Source organism: Chenopodium album, chromosome 6 (assembly GCF_948465745.1).
Source record: "Chenopodium album chromosome 6, dcCheAlbu1.1, whole genome shotgun sequence".
Classification (NCBI taxonomy): domain Eukaryota; kingdom Viridiplantae; phylum Streptophyta; class Magnoliopsida; order Caryophyllales; family Amaranthaceae; genus Chenopodium; species Chenopodium album.
The window spans coordinates 28,427,102-28,443,803 of NC_137839.1; the positions used below are offsets into that span (position 1 = coordinate 28,427,102).

At 37.5% G+C, this 16,702-nt stretch overlaps 1 non-coding gene across 1 annotated transcript; it reads right to left on the reverse strand.

Annotated features, from left to right (window-relative positions):
• Positions 1–5,748: 5,748 nt before the first annotated feature.
• LOC145637563 (small nucleolar RNA R71) lies at positions 5,749–5,855 on the reverse strand. The gene has a single exon (XR_014114334.1). It is a non-coding gene; the product is annotated as a small nucleolar RNA R71 (small nucleolar RNA).
• Positions 5,856–16,702: the final 10,847 nt, after the last annotated feature.

Genomic DNA, 16,702 nt, shown 5'->3' on the forward strand with positions numbered 1-16,702 from the left:
CATGTGTTTAGTTTCCCTTTCTACCAACAAAAGTGACCCTTTTAAGTGTATAAAGTGACCCTTTTTGATGCATAAAGTTACCCACTTACTTTGAATGTAGGTGCTTAAAAAAAAGGGCATAGACATAGTTTTACTAGAATGAAATAGTTACCCTTTTTAGTGCATAAAGTGATCCTTTTTAATGCAAAAAGTTACCCTTTAAGGTGCTTCCAGTTTTCACTAGAATGAAACAGTTACCCTTTTTACCCAAAAAAGTAACCCTTTTCATGCATAACACACTACCCTTTTATAAACTAAAATAACCCATAAAAAACTGGATTGAACCTTTTACCTGTATGAAGTAGCACTTTTTACCTACATCAAGTGTTTGTCCCTTTTAATGCATAAATTCACAATTAAAATATGTACAAAATAAAATTTCAAATTACGTAATGTATGCACATACATTCGGTTTTCAAAACAAAGCATCCAAAAAATACATTCAATTTTCAAAAAAAAAAAAAAAAAAAAAAAAAACACACACACACACACACACCAAACACTATACCATAGAAGATTTAATTACATCATTGCAATTGATGTATGCACATACATTAAGTTTTCAAAAAATATTTCTACACCTAATCACTAAAAAGCATTTCAGTCTTTGGAAGGAGTGTACTTCTTTGTTTGCTTTTCTTTCCCTTTTGTCTTTGGGCTTTTCTTCTTGTGCCTCAGCCTTTGCTTGTCCTTCTGCTATCTTTTTTCTTTCTTCAACTTCTTATTTTTTCTTCTCAACAGCTGCAACCTTTAATCTTGCTTCAACTGCCTCAACATAAGCAGCATCTTTCTTTCTCTCACTGAACTTGGCTACTTCTGACAAGACATCAGCTCTAGATTCATTCAAATCACACAATACAAGTGTGGTACAAATCTCTTCACGCAAAAATATTCTTCCAGCAACCTCACAGCAGAAGAAAAAAAAATTATCAATATGAAATTAATAAAACAGAAAGGCAAAAACAAAAGATAGATAGATGAATAATTATTGTTTTGAGATTATTTAATTTGAATGGCTCACCAACAAAATGGAGCATGTGATACATGACAAAGACCCCACAGTCCAAATTGTCAACCTTATACTTTCTCCATTCTAACTCAACAATTTCAAAGCGATGAGAAGGTATCTGAGAAATCTTAAGGTGATTTCTTTTGCCAAGAAAAGCACCAAATTGATCACACTAATAAAAAAAATACAAAAGTTTAGAATACATTGAATAAAAAAAAAAGGTTAAAACCTAAAGCTAAAAGTAACCCTTTTAACTGCAAAAAGTGACCCTTTTAACTAAAAAAAGTTACCCTTTTAGCCAGAAACATACCACTTGAGCAAACAAATCTTTCATGGATCCAAGACTAGAATCACGCCAAATAATATTGGCAAGATAATAGACCAACTCTTTTGAATGATCAAGAACAAACAAAATATAGTGATTCTCAATAAGAATTGGAATATAGATCTGAAATAGAAAAATTATTAAAAGTAATTTAGACAAATCCTTTTACAGAATAGGAATATAACTCTTTTTAAAGGGTATTATATTAGTTTAGCATGAAGCATACCAGTTTAGCATCCATTATATCACATTCAAGATTGTCGTACCTGACCCACTCTTCCCATACACCGTGCAAATTGTTAACAACACTTGAACTGTCACGTCGGCCAACGTTTTCACAAACATGCAACAACGCAAACTATTAAAGTATAAGATCTTGTTTACATAAAAATATAAAGTGAATGTGTTTAAATATAAGAAAAATCAAGTTACTTACACTTTGCCTCTAACAAAAAAAGAATCTTCGAGGACCAGAAGACTCAAAACAAGCTCTCTCATTCACATACAAAGCAAAGCAATCAACAATGCACCATCGAATCTGAAGAGGAGCATTAAGGGACACCATATCTTCTCTTGAAATTAGAAAATTCATTTCAAATGTCATAAGATTCTCACTGCACAATAAAAAAGAAGATCACAATTTTAAAAAAAAAGGAAAAAAAAAGGGGAAAAAAAAATAATACTCATAGAAAATGACATTTAACTTCCTATGCATTGATTCATCCTTCAGCAAACAATAATCAAGAACTTCCAAATGTAACCAAGGCAAACCATTGAAAATCCAAGCATGAGCCTTCAAAAAAAGAGTAACAATAGGCACATTCTGACCTAATGGCCCACATTTAACTGAGTATAAAGCTTTATTCGATCTGATAATACGCTCGGAAACAACTTCTTTAGATACAGAAACATTTTCATTAACTCCTCCTCCCTGATCCTCATTAACATCACGATCAGAAACATTTTCAATAACTCTACCATCAACATCAGCATTAACTTCAGGAACAACTTCATCAGCATTTTCATCCTTATTATGTTGTTTACCACCACACGCTTCATGAAACAACTCATGTGCAAACTTCAGCTTAATACACGCACTCTTCAATAAGACCATATATAAGCTTATGATAAAGAGGATCAGAGGGTAACTGTTGAGTTTGAGAAACTGGAACAGGATCCTCTCAAGATAATGAAACAATTATTTCAGAAAGAACATTGGAAACCAAATCACCCAAGGTTTTAGAACCATTTGCCAGAACACTTGATAGAACATCCATATTTCTTTTAAGCAAAAGAAATGATTCATGAATAGCCTACAAACCATAGAAACAAATAAAGAATTAAACAAATATGATAAAGAAAAATAATAAAAAAAAGTAACCGAAACTGAATATTTAGGGAAACTTTAGTGCACAAAAAGAGTAACTTTAATGCACAGAAAAGGTAACTTTAGTGCACAAAAAGGGTAACTTTTGATCACATAAAAGGTTACTTTTGTAAACATAGAACGAAACTTTTATGCACATAAACGGTAACTTTTACACATAAAAAAACACACTTACATCAGTTGAAATTTCTTTTATTTTTTCATCAGTCATCACACCTTTTGGAAGCTCAAATTGAACAAAGCGGCCAATTGTACCACTTGAAGAACGTCCACCAATTCTTACACCACCCTGAGCAATCCCAAAGTAATAGGTCGCTTAACAGCAGCAGATTGACTAACAGGAGCATGTGACACAGGATACGTAGTAGTATCCAATGGTCCCTGTCCAAAACCACCAGCTTTAATCTCCAAATTAATCCAAATTTTAATCTTAGCATCTGTCCAATGCTGAATCAAAGGAATGCTACTACTCTCCTTTACTCCTTGAAAATTTAATCGATGAAAGTACAGAATTTGCAAAAGCACCAAACATCCACTAACATTTTGAGCAGCTGGATCATTGTTATAGTTATAAACAAATTTCTTTAACTTCTTCAAAACATAAGAACACCAAGCAAAAGTTTTGATTTCATCAACTTCTTCAACATCCTTTAGCAACTTCAACGAAGCAATCCTATTAGTATTAGGAGCTAAAACGCTAGACATAACATGAATGACAAAATACCTTTTAAATTCCTCCCCTCCACCAACCAAACCTCTAATTTTGGCAAAGGAATAGGTTGCTTATCAGAATTATCAAAATCAGATCTCCATGCCTGAATAATACAGTAGTCTACACTTGCATCTTCAGCATTTTTTTTTCAGTTTAGTGATGTGTCCAATTTATATAGTGTTTTACCCCCGTCCCTTGGTCATAATTAGTAGTGTTTTTGGCTCTTTAGAGCCACTTTTATTACTAATTGGTGTTTTCTAGTGTTTTTGTAGTTTTGCTTGAGTTTTGTAGGAAATTTCACATTTGGAGCGTTTTACGGGTTTTTCATGGAGCAACTACGAGCATTGGGAGGACACGACCATCTTTGAAGCCCAGGACCGGTTAGAGCCGGTGATTAAGGGCACGGTGTATGATACCGGGGCATTTGGACCGAGTATTCAAGACCCGAATAGGAAATTTGGATTGAGCCGAAGAATCAAGCCCAATCGAAGTCCAAGCCTCGAGGAGAAGACCGTGCCCGATCCGACAAGCTTGCGCCCGATTGGGTTGGCGCGCAGAAGAGGGCACCAGCAAAAGGCGCGCCCGATCGGGTGAGCATTAGCTCGATCGGGCGCGGCTGCCCAGGAAGACCTTGAAGAAAAAGGCGGGCCCGATCGGGTGGCCCTTCGCCCGATCGGGCGCGTGTTTTTGGAGGCATCTGATTGCCGAGATTTTAGTTTTCAATTAGGATTTGTTTTAGGGATGTTTAAGTACGATTTTTGTACGTAATTTTGATTTACCTTCTCTTTTAGACTTTCTCTCTCTACTTAGAATATTTTGTCTCTCTAAAATTCTCTCAACTTTGTTCTTAATTCCATTCCTTAATCCAGATTACTTTTGGTAACAATTTCTTCTCTTTAATTTCAGTTATTTTCTTTAATTCTTTCATCATGTCTTATTTTATTGTTTTAATTAGTTTAGATTTAATTATGCGTGAGTAGTTTTATTTCTAGGGTTTATGGGGATCTAACAAATAATATGAAGGGGTAATTTGTGATTGTTGATTATCAATGCTTGATTATTTTCCTATTGATTGATTTAATGCTATGCAATTAGGTTTGGCCAGATTTAATTGTATGAGTTTAGCAATATTGATTCGATATTCGAGAGATGATAATTGATGTTTAGGCTTAGTTTCAATAGGCGGGCTAATTTATAAATGGTTAAGTCGAGATTCGAGAGATGAGATTTAATATCGGTAAACTAACCCTGTGATTGTAATACGTAGCGAAAGCCATTTATAATCTGTCTAATTGATGCATTGATGATTGCTTATTATGATTTACCCTGGAATATTGTTTATTGGTGAACCTATGCCCTAGGTTTTTCCTTCATTGATTTACCTCTTATTTTACTCCCTTCATACTCTTACCTTTAGTAGTTTAATTACCTTTTTATAATAATTTGGTTACTCGATAATTTAGATTGCTTCTAATTAATTAGGAATAAATTGACTTGTTTCCCTGTGGTTTGAACCTTCTTCCCTATCTACATAGTTAGTGGATTTAGGTTTTATTTTTGCTTAGCTGAATACGACTTGAGCCTGTCAAAATTTGGCGCCAATGCCGGGGAAACGGTTTTATATTTATTTTCTGATTATTTTTTGTTTATCCCCTCTTGTCTCAGAGAACGTTAGTTCTTTGAGGAAATTCTCATATTTGTCTTTTAGTTCCTTGTTTATGCCCAGGTGTTCCAGATCAGGTTACATCCCATTCGATCCAGAGATCGAGCGCTCGTTTCATAGGCAAAGGAATCTTTATAGACAAATCCTGGCGGGTTCTGAGGAAAACAATAATCAAAGAGACCCTCCAACTGATTCTAGTGACTCAGAAATTCCTTCAAGTACAGAATCAGAGATGACGGCTCAAAAGAAGCTCAGTGACTACTCGCAGCCAAAGCTCACAGATTTTCCACACCTTACTCCCACTCCGGCCCTAGATGGAGTACAATTTGAAATCAAGCCCCAATTTATCACAATGATAGAGAGGAAGCAATTTAGTGGAGCTAAGGGTGAAGATCCTAATCTTCACATTGCAGATTTCTGCCAATATTGCAACACCATTAGACAAGCCGGGGTCACGCAGGACCAAATCAGGGAGATTCTTTTTCCCTTTTCATTATGTGGAAAAGCTAAATTATGGTTTAATGGTTTGAATAGAACTGCACTTGGTATTACTGACTGGGAAACTCTTGCCTTGAATTTTTATAATAAATATTACCCTGCAGAGAGAACAGTTGTACTAAGGAGTGCTATTCAGAAATTCGCTCAAGAGGCCGATGAAATTTTATATGAGGCTTGGGAGAGGTTCAAGGATCTACAGAAAGAATTCCCCCACCACAATCTGGCACAATGGCAACTGATACAAGCTTTCTATAATGGACTTAGAAATTCATCTAGATCAGTTCTAGATTCTGCAGCTAGTGGGAGATTCATGAATTTAAATGTGGACGATGCCGGACAGGTTATCGAAGATATGACAGTACACAATTCCCAATACGGGAATCCGAGAGGGTTTGCAAATAAAGGAAAACACAATGTTGATTCCGTATCCTTTTTGCAAGCTCAATTAACATCTATTTGTCAGAAACTAGATAATCTTACTGGTACTCCTAACTCTGTAACTAATGTTTCTGCTGTTGCTAACAATGAAGCTTTTTATGAAAATTGTTGAATTGTAGGGCATTGGGAGCAAGATTGTAGGAGTTCCATGGAACAAGTTAATGCCTTCCAAACCTATAGGAAAAATAACCCATATTTCAACTCTTATAATCCTGGTTTCCGGAATCATCCATATCTTTATTAACGGAGTACCAATGTACAAAACCCTCCACCTTCACAACAACCACAACAACAACCTCCACCACAGCAGAAATATTACCATCCTAATTTTGGCCAAAAAAACCAAGCACAACCCTCATCATCTTCTGACCCTGCTATGATAGAAATTAAAGCAATGCTTACCAACATGAAAAATCATATGGAGATTAGGGATACGCAAATTGATTCAATTTTAGCTCATAATAAAATCATGGATAATCAAATTGCACAACTTTCATCTACCCTACAAACCCATCAGCAGGGAGCTCTACCATCACAACCAATCCATCCCACAGATCATGCCAATGCAATCACTCTAAGGAGTGGTTCACATTATGATGGACCTCCTATGCCAAAGGAACATGGACCAGTTCCTGATCCAGATTCCTCTATACCAAACGCTCATCCTGCTAACCCTGCAGGGCTACAAACAGATACTAACCCTTCTAATGTTTCTTTGCAGGGTAAATCTCCGAATAAAGGAGGAGATGTGCAGAGCCCAGTTATCAAACTACCGTTCCCTAATAGACAATTGAAGAGTAAGTTTGATAAACAATTCGGTAAGCTCTTGGAGGTTGTGAAAAACTTGCAGGTAACAGTTCCTTTCACTGATTTAATCACTCAGATTCCTGCATATGCTAAATTTATGAAAGACATTCTGACTAGGAAAAGGGCCTTTAATGAGGTAGAAATTGTAGCTTTTACAGAGGAATGTAGTGCCTTATTGCAAAATAAATCCCCTCCTAAATTAAAGGATCTAGGTAGTTTTTCTATCCCTTGTCATATAGGGAATGTTTTTATTGATAAAGCTTTGTGTGATTTGGGTGCCAGTGTCAGTGTGATGCCATCGTCTGTTTGTGCTAAACTTAATATGGGTGATTTAAAAGTTACTAATATAACTTTGCAAATGGCAGATCGTTCTGTAAAATACCCTCTAGATATTTTAGAGGATGTCCCTGTCAGAGTTGGTAAATTTTTTATCCCTGTTTATTTTATTGTTTTAAATATGGCTGAGGATACACAAATTCCCATTATATTAGGTAGGCCTTTCCTCAATACTGCAGGAGCCATTATTGATGTAAAAAATGGTAAACTAACCCTTTCTGTTGGTGATGATAATGTTACTTTTAATTTAGAGAAAGTTTTGAAAGGACCTATGCTATAGGAAAATTATTGTCTTATTGATGTAATTGATATAATGGATGATATTTGTGAAGATAACTTGCCACAGGTTCTTGCAAGGGATCCCCTAGAGGAAATTCTTTGTGGGAATTTATCTGCAGATAATGCAAGCGTTTGGGGTAATGAAGTACATGATATTGAAAGAGCTCTTTCCCTAAAAAAGTTAGACCCCAAAGAGACAATGAAGGTAGTAAATTTAGTTCAGGAATCGAAACCTGCAGAGGTCAAGAAACCTGAACTAAAACCTCTCCCTTCTCACTTAAAATATATTTTTCTAGATGAGCAGGAACTATACCCCGTGATCATCAGTACTGCACTTGATGAACTACAAACTTCCCAACTTCTAGGGGTTCTTCAAACCCATAAGAAAGCAATTGGGTACAGTATTGATGATCTCAAGGGTATTAGCCCTAACTTTTGTATTCACATGATACATTTAGAGGATAACTATAAGTCCTGCATTCAACCCCAGAGAAGATTGAATCCTTATGCAGGAAGTAGTCAAGAAAGAGGTTATGAAATTACTCGATGCATGTATTATCTATCCTATTTCTGTGCAGGTAATGCCTAAAAAAAGGTGGGATGACTGTGATTACAAATGAGAAAAATGAATTAATCCCCACTAGAACTGTAACAGGGTGGCGTATGTGCATTGATTATCGTAGATTAAATACCGCCACTAAAAAGGACCACTTCCCCCTCCCCTTTATAGATCAAATGCTTGAGAGGTTAGCTAATCATAAGTTCTTTTGCTATTTGGATGGGTATTTGGGATTTTTCTAAATTGCAATTCACCCTGAAGATCAGGAAAAGACTACCTTTACATGCCCTTATGGTACTTTTGCATATCGTAGGATGCCCTTTGGTTTATGTAATTCCCCCGCTACCTTTCAACGTTCCATGATGAGCATTTTTTCTGATTTCATAGAGTCTATTATGGAAGTCTTTAGGGATGATTTTAGCGTGTATGGTTCTTCATTTGATTCATGTTTAATAAATCTCGCTAAAATTTTGAAACGATGTGAAGAATGCAATTTGGTGCTAAACTGGGAGAAATGTCACTTTATGGTGACAGAGGGAGTAGTTCTAGGTCACATTGTATCTGATAAGGGCATACAAGTAGATAAAGCTAAGATTTCAGTGATTGAGCAATTACCTCCCCCAGTTAATGTTAAGGGAGTTAGAAGTTTCTTAGGTCATGCGGGGTTTTATCGTCGCTTTATCAAAGACTTTTCTAAAATTGCTAAACCACTGACTCAACTTTTACTCAAGGATGCCCCTTTTATTTTTACTGACGAGTGTCTTGAGGCTTTTACCAGGACTAAGCAGGCTTTGATATCGGCACCCATCATATGTGCTCCCGATTGGAATCTACCTTTCGAGATTATGTGTGATGCAAGTGACTTTGCACTAGGAGCCGTGCTCGGACAAAGAAAGAACAAAGTTTTGCATGCTATTTATTATGCAAGCAAAACTTTGGATGAAGCCCAAGTTAATTATGCCACTACGGAGAAGGAGTTTCTTGCTGTCATATATGCTTTAGAAAAATTTAAATCATATCTTGTTGGTTATAAAGTCATTGTTTTTACTGACCATGCAGCTTTGAAGTACTTGATAGCTAAGGCGGAATCAAAGCCTAGGCTACCCCGTTGGGTTCTTTTGCTCCAAGATTTAAATATTGAGATAAAAGATAAAAAGGGAGCAGAGAACGTAGTGGCAGACCACTTGTCACGTATCAAGTATGATGAGGGTAAGGATTCTCTTCCTATAGATGATTCTTTCCCCCGATGACAACCTATATGCAGTTGTAGAGCAACACCCTTGGTATGTTGACTTTGCTAATTATTTAGTGGGTGGTACTCTACCTCCTGACTTATCCTACCAACAGAAAAAGAAATTCCTTTCTGATGTTAAACATTATTTTTGGGATGATCCTTTTTTGTTTCGTGAGTGTGCAGATGGATTATTTCGCAGGTGTGCTCCCGAATGGGAAGTTCACGGTGTGCTTACTAGTTACCACACCTCACCATATGGAGGACATCATGTCCCCACTTAAACAGTGGCCAAGATTAATGAGTCAGGTTTCTATTGGCCTACTGTTTAAGGATGCTAACATTTTTGTGCAGGCTTGTGACTCTCGCCAGAGGACTGACAACATCTCGCGGCGGCATGAGATGCCTCAAACTGGAATCTTGGAAGTTGAAATTTTTGATGTTTAGGGTGTTGATTACATGGGACCGTTCCCTTCTTCAAACGGGAACCACTATATACTTGTCGCCATTGATTAAGTATCCAAGTGGGTTGAGGCCATTGCTACTCCTACTAATGATGCCAAGGTTGTCCACATACTTTTCAAGAAGACTATCTTTCCAAGATTTGGAGTGCCTAGAGCTATAATCAGTGATGGAGGATCTTACTTTCATGAGCGGAAGTTAGACACCCTCCTCAAAAAGTATAGTGTCTACCATAGGACAGGTTTAGCCTACCATCCCCAAACTAGTGGCCAAGTTGAATTTTCTAATCGTGAGATCAAGGCCATTCTAGAGAAGGTGGTGGCAAAATCAAGGAAAGATTGGAGCGATAAGTTGGATGACACCCTTTGGGCATACAGAACTGCGTTTAAGACCCCAATAGGTAGTACTCCATATATACTCGTGTACGGTAAAGCATGTCATCTTCTGGTGGAATTAGAATACAAGGCATATTGGGCTATTAAGGAGCTCAATTTGGATGCCAAATTAGTGGGAGAAAAGAGGTTACTTCAACTTAACCAACTCGATGAGTTTAGGTTGACGGCCTATGATAGTGCTCGTGTCTACAAGGAGAAGACAAAGAGATGGTACGACAAGATGATCTTTCCGAGAGAATTCAAAGAAGGTGATAAAGTGTTGTTGTTCAACTCTAGACTTAAGCTTTTCCCAGGAAAGTTGAAGTCAAGGTGGTCGGGTCCTTTTACTGTCAAAAGGGCTAACATATTTGGTTCTGTGGAGGTATTCGATGAACATGATAACGAGTTCAAGGTTAATGGCCAGAGACTCAAGCTATATCACGAGGGGGCTACGATTGGTGCAGTTGAACTACTTCACCTAAGCGGTTCCGGTTCATTTTGAGCTTCAATGTGGTAAGAGGGTCGTGCGGGATCTAGATAAACCAGCGCTTTGCGTGAGGTAACCCGTATTTCTTGCTTTCTAGACTAGTTTTTTCTTTATTTTATTTTTTTAGAGAGGTGAGGAGAGTGCAATTTTACCTTTCATAAGTGTTTTTGTACAGGTATTAGATCATAAAGTAAGGAGTTTTAAAGAGAAAAAGTTCGAAGAAAAGAACCATCCGATTTGGGTAAGGGCCCGATCGGGCGCGCACCTAAGGGTCAATATCGAGCGAAAATGTGCCCGATCGGGCAAGGAGTCCCGATCGGGCGCGCAATTTGAGTTTTATTGGAGCTTTAATTTGCCTGATCGGGCGAGGCTCCCGCCGATTGGGCGCGCAAGGAAGGAAGAAAAATGAAGAGAAATTCGCCCGATCGGGCGGATTTTTGGAGAAATCGAGTGAAATAAAAAGAAATGTCGGGCGAAGCTCGCCCGATCGGTCGAGCAAAATGTCAAAAATTTTGTTCGAGTTTGCGCCCGATCGGGCGTGCCTATTTCTTAGGCCGGGCTTAAATTCTTTTCTCCCCCTTTCTTTTCTTTTTCCTTCTTACTTCTTCTTCTTCATTCACACTTTCTCTCTCTAAAACCTCCATTTTCAAACCTTCAAACTCACTTTCCTTTCAAGATCTCCTCAAATTCATCCATCAAAATTATAAAATTTTCACATATTCTTCATCCTTACACCTTCCTCTACATTCTCCACTAAATTTCTACCACTTTCTCTCAAGATTTCTCAAAACCCTTAGAGAGAGAAAGCTTCAAATCCTACCTTTTACACATAAAATGGCTTCAAAGAGATCAAGACAACAAAGAGGTGAAGGTTTGAGGCAACAACAACAACCTATGGTCGACTCGGAGCTTCAAATTCCGGGATGGGAGGAAGTTGTCATAACCTCAACCGAACAACGAGCTAGGATGCTTAACCTCATCCAGAGGCAGGTAATTTCTACTCTATTTGTACATCATCCTACTTTGTCTAGGCTAGGAATTGATAAACCGGTAGAGAAATTGTTCAAAGGTATAGGAATGAGTGGATTCTTTCAAATTCATTATGACACCTATAACTATTTTGATTTTAGAATTTCTTTCTAGTTTCAATGTTATTAAAACTAATGCTTTGATCACTCATGTCCAATTCCGATTGCTAAACAATGATGTGCGTTTAACTTTAAAAGAATTTGGTAAATTGTTTGAGCTTAAATCGGATAAACCTATTGAACCCTCCCAAGACCACATTGCCGTGGTCTATAAAAGACTTACAGGGGAGGGTTTATTTAACCTCCAACATGCCAAAGGAACGTGGATTCAACATCCCGTCCCAAAGTTTTGGCAAAGGTTTTCCGGCCTCACAATCTTTAGGAGGCATGAACTGGCAAACGTTAGGAGGGATGAAGTTGAATTGCTGGCTTCCTATATGATCCCTAATGCTGAAAAACTGAACATACCACATAGGATAGCCCAACATTTTCAAAGGGCGGCCAATGCGGCCGAGGGGGGTAGGTCTAGGGCGCCTATCTATTTTGGGGGGTTGGTTACCCATATAGTAGTGAAACACCTAGGATGGAACCCGACCGGGCATAGGGAAGTGGAGGGTTCTACCCTCATGGACCTAGCATACTTAGGGGGCCTTAACTGGGTGCAACCTATGGGAGGTGAGACATGGTGGATAGTCCACCGAGAATCGGGTAGGAGAGACCAAGCTTTCAAACTACCCAACCCCACCTTGACCAAATTTGAGAACGGGAAGCCTTCCTACACTTTTGGGTTAGATGGTCAAGGCGAGGTTCAAGAGACTCACCATTCACCACAACCCCACCATTCACCCCAATACCAACCACCACCCCAATACCAACCACCACCCCAACCCTACTCATATGGCATACCCACCTCCTCCGTCGATTATAACATCGACCCCCATGCCCCTTATGACTTTTCGGCTTTTAGGAGCCAACTAGACCGTATTGAGAGAGAGCAAGGGAGAGTGGAGAGCATTGTGCAAAACCTATACTCTAGTTTAGGCACCCTAGATAGGAGGGTTGGCCATGTTGAGAGGAACCTCGGGAGGGGTTTATACCCCATGTAATTCGATTATGCACGCCGAGGGGCTATTCCCCCTGAGGCATTAGTTCCTGATTGGTTCCAATACCCCCAAGGAGGGTATTCAACCCCCGGAGCCTATGGTACTTATGTGGACTACTCTTCAGTCCATGGTTATAGGGCCGATGCTCCTTTTGGGGGGATGGAGGAAATGTAGACCCTAACTACTTTGCAGGTGGTTCGGGCTATGGTGGTGCCGGCTCAAGCTTTGGAGGAGGCTACCAGAGGATGGATGAGGATGATGATGAGGAGTAGCTTCTCCTAGCTACACCCCTAAGTCAATGAGGGCATTTCTTGATTTGGCTTGAGGGGAGATATCTTGTACATATGATAACTCTTTCTCTCTTTTCTCTATTCATCGCTTTCTAGTGTAGTTTTTATTTCTTTCCTATAAAAAAAATACAAAAAAATTCAAAAATACGTTCCAATGAATTGTAGATCATGCTTCCCTATGTCCCATACTTGAAAATATTGTTTTGATTCTTGGTATATGATAATGAGCTTTGTGAATTTGTTGATCATGATTTGAAGTTTAATTGTTTGGATGCCTAAACATGCATCAATTTTGCCAACTATTTGTGAATATAGTGCTTGACTAGTTGATTTGGTTAGGAATTATGTGATAGTTCCTGGTATGTCAAGGAATTTGAGTATTGGTTTGCAACTATTAGTAATGTTTGTATGGCTCAATATTATGCACATTGAGGAGGACGAAGGCATTTGTTCTCTTAGGTAGCCTTCAGACGATATTAGATACATTTGTTCCCTTATTGCTACCCATGTTGTTGCTTGTACCCTTTTTATTGATTATTAAACAGCATTACAAGCCTATATGAGCCCCATTGGTTACTAGTCCCAAGCTTGGCTTGGGGGAGCTATTAGTTGGTGAGGTGAGGGAGTTGTGGTGTGCACTCTATTTGCACAATGTGTGAATAAAAATAGAGTGATTGTTCTTTTGATATTATGATTGGAAAAATATTGATGGTTTGTGTTTCAAAGTTGAAATTTTCCAACGTGAGATAAAAAGAAAAAAAAAGAGCAAAGAATTTTTTTTTTCAAATGTTCAAATGTTCTATGTGAAGGTTGCTCAAGAAAAAAAAAGAAAAAAATTCGGAAAAAAAGAAAAAAGTTCAAGTTTGAAAAAAGAAAGAAAAGAAAAAGAATAAGTAGTTCAAAGTTTGTTTTAATTAACTCTATTTCTTATTATCATACTTTGTGAGTGAGTATGTATGTGTTGGGATTGTTGTTATGTATGGGATTGCTTGGTGAATTTTTGTGGAGTTAAGTTGTGATTGGAGATGTTTTGGTCATTACTTGTTTTTGACCTTGGGTTTTGTTAGGATATGGCTCCCTTAAGCATGGCTTTTCTCTCACATTGTCCTAAATTTATCCTACCCTTTACCATAGCCTTACATCACAAGCTTTAAAGACCTTCCGACCTTTGTGCATAAGAGTTGTATGAATGTGAAAGTGTTGTTTATCAATGCAAGTTATGATTTGACATATTTTGAGTCGACTAGTAGGTTGAATGTATATATTTTTAAACACACGAGAGTGTGAGTTGGGAGGGCATTGTTCACATATAAAAGGGTTGGTTGGAGAGCGATCGAGTACATCTTTTACTCGCCAAATAAATGAGAGTTGAGTATGTGAGCACTAGTCTTGAATTCTATATGCTCATGTGGTTTGCTCTACTTGACAATTGTTAGGGAGGAAGAATGATTAGATGAATGAGATTGATTGACATTGAAGCATGTTCATTAGATTTTCCTTGAATCGTTTGTGCTTGATTTTATTTACTTAGGATGAAGCGTGTTTTATATGTTCATTGATGAGCTCTTTGCTTAGGGACAAGCAAAGGTTTGGCTTGGGGGAGTTTGATGTGTCCAATTTATATAGTGTTTTACCCCCGTCCCTTGGTCATAATTAGTAGTGTTTTTGGCTCTTTAGAGCCACTTTTATTACTAATTGGTGTTTTCTAGTGTTTTTGTATTTTTGCTTGAGTTTTGTAGGAAATTGCACATTTGGAGCGTTTTCCGGGTTTTTTCATGGAGCAACTACGAGCATTGGGAGGACACGACCATCTTTGAAGCCCAAGACCAGTTAGAGCCGGTGATTAAGGGCTCGGTGTGTGATACCGGGGCATTTGGACCGAGTATTCAAGACCCGAAAAGGAAATCCGGATTAGGCTGAAGAATCAAGCCCAATCGAAGTCCAAGCCTCGAGGAGAAGACTACACCCGATCAGGCAAGCTTGCGCCCGATCGGGCGGGCGCACAGAAGAGGGCACCAGCAAAAGGCGCGCCCGATCGGGTGAGCATTAGCTCGATCGGGCGCAGCTGCCCAGGAAGACCTTGAAGAAAAAGGCGAGCCTGATCGGGGGGCCCTTCGCCCGATCGGACGCGTGTTTTTGGAGGCACCTAATTGCCGAGATTTTAGTTTTCAATTAGTATTTGTTTTAGGGATGTTTAAGTACGATTTTTGTACGTAATTTTGATTTACCTTCTCTTTTAGACTTTCTCTCTCTACTTAGAATATTTTCTCTCAACTTTGTTCTTAATTCCATTCCTTAATCAAGATTACTTTTGGTAACAATTTCTTCTCTTTTAATTTCAGTTATTTTCTTTAATTCTTTCATCATGTCTTATTTTATTGTTTTGATTAGTTTAGATTTAATTATGCGTGAGTAGTTTTATTTCTAGGGTTTATGGGGATCTAATAAATAATATGAAGGGTTATTTATGATTGTTGATTATCAATGCTTGATTATTTTCCTATTGATTGATTTAATGCTATTGAATTAGGTTTGGCCAGATTTAATTGTATGAGTTTAGCAATATTGATTCGAGATTCAAGAGATGAGAATTGATGTTTAGGCTTAGTTTCAATAGGCGGACTAATTTATAAATGGTTAAGTCGAGATTCGAGAGATGAGATTTAATACCGGTAAATTAACCCTGTGATTGTAATACGTAGCGAAAGCCCTTTATAATCTGTCTTATTGATGCATTGATTATTGCTTATTATGATTTACCCTGGAATATTGTTTATTGGTGAACCTATGCCCTAGGTTTTTCCTTCATTGATTTACCTCTTATTTTACTCCCTTCCTACTCTTACCTTTAGTAGTTTAATTACCTTTTTACAATAATTTGGTTACTTGATAATTTAGATTGCTTCTAATTAATTAGGAATAAATTGACTTGTTTCCCTGTGGATCGACCCTTCTTCCCTATCTACATTAGGGGTGAACATGGTTTTGTTTGGTAAATTTTTCAAACCAAACCAAACCATATTAGTATTGAAACCAAACCAAACCAAACCGTAATAATACGGTTTGGTGCGGTTTGGTTTGCGGTTTATGATGAGATAATATTTTTTTTTCCAAAAATTGTCAAATAATACTTCACTAATTTATAATAATGTTTAAATAAGTAGCCCAAACGGATTAAATTGTACTACAAAGTTAAAATAAAAATATCAAGTGCTAATACATAATAAAAATAATACATAACAATAAAAGATATTCATATGAGTACTACATTATAGTCATTAATTATAGAGGATTGACGGTATAGTTTTTTTTATCTATTTTTCATGGTTTTTTTATTTATTCTTTAATTTTTTTTATATAATATAAAACAAATTATTGAAAAATTATATAAATATTAAAATACGATTTATTGGTTTACGGTTTGGTTTGGTTTATAATTATTGTAAAACCAAACCAAACCGTAAACCATATTTACAAAAAAATCGAGACCAAACCGTAATTTTATAAACCGTAAACCAAACCAAACCGCCAAAATACGGTTTGGTCTGGTTTGGTTACGGTCCAGACCAAACTGTGTACATCCCTAATCTACATAGTTAGTGGATTTAGGTTTTATTTTTGATTAGGTGAATACGACTTGAGCCTGTCATTTAGGAACAGGAATATCACTCATAG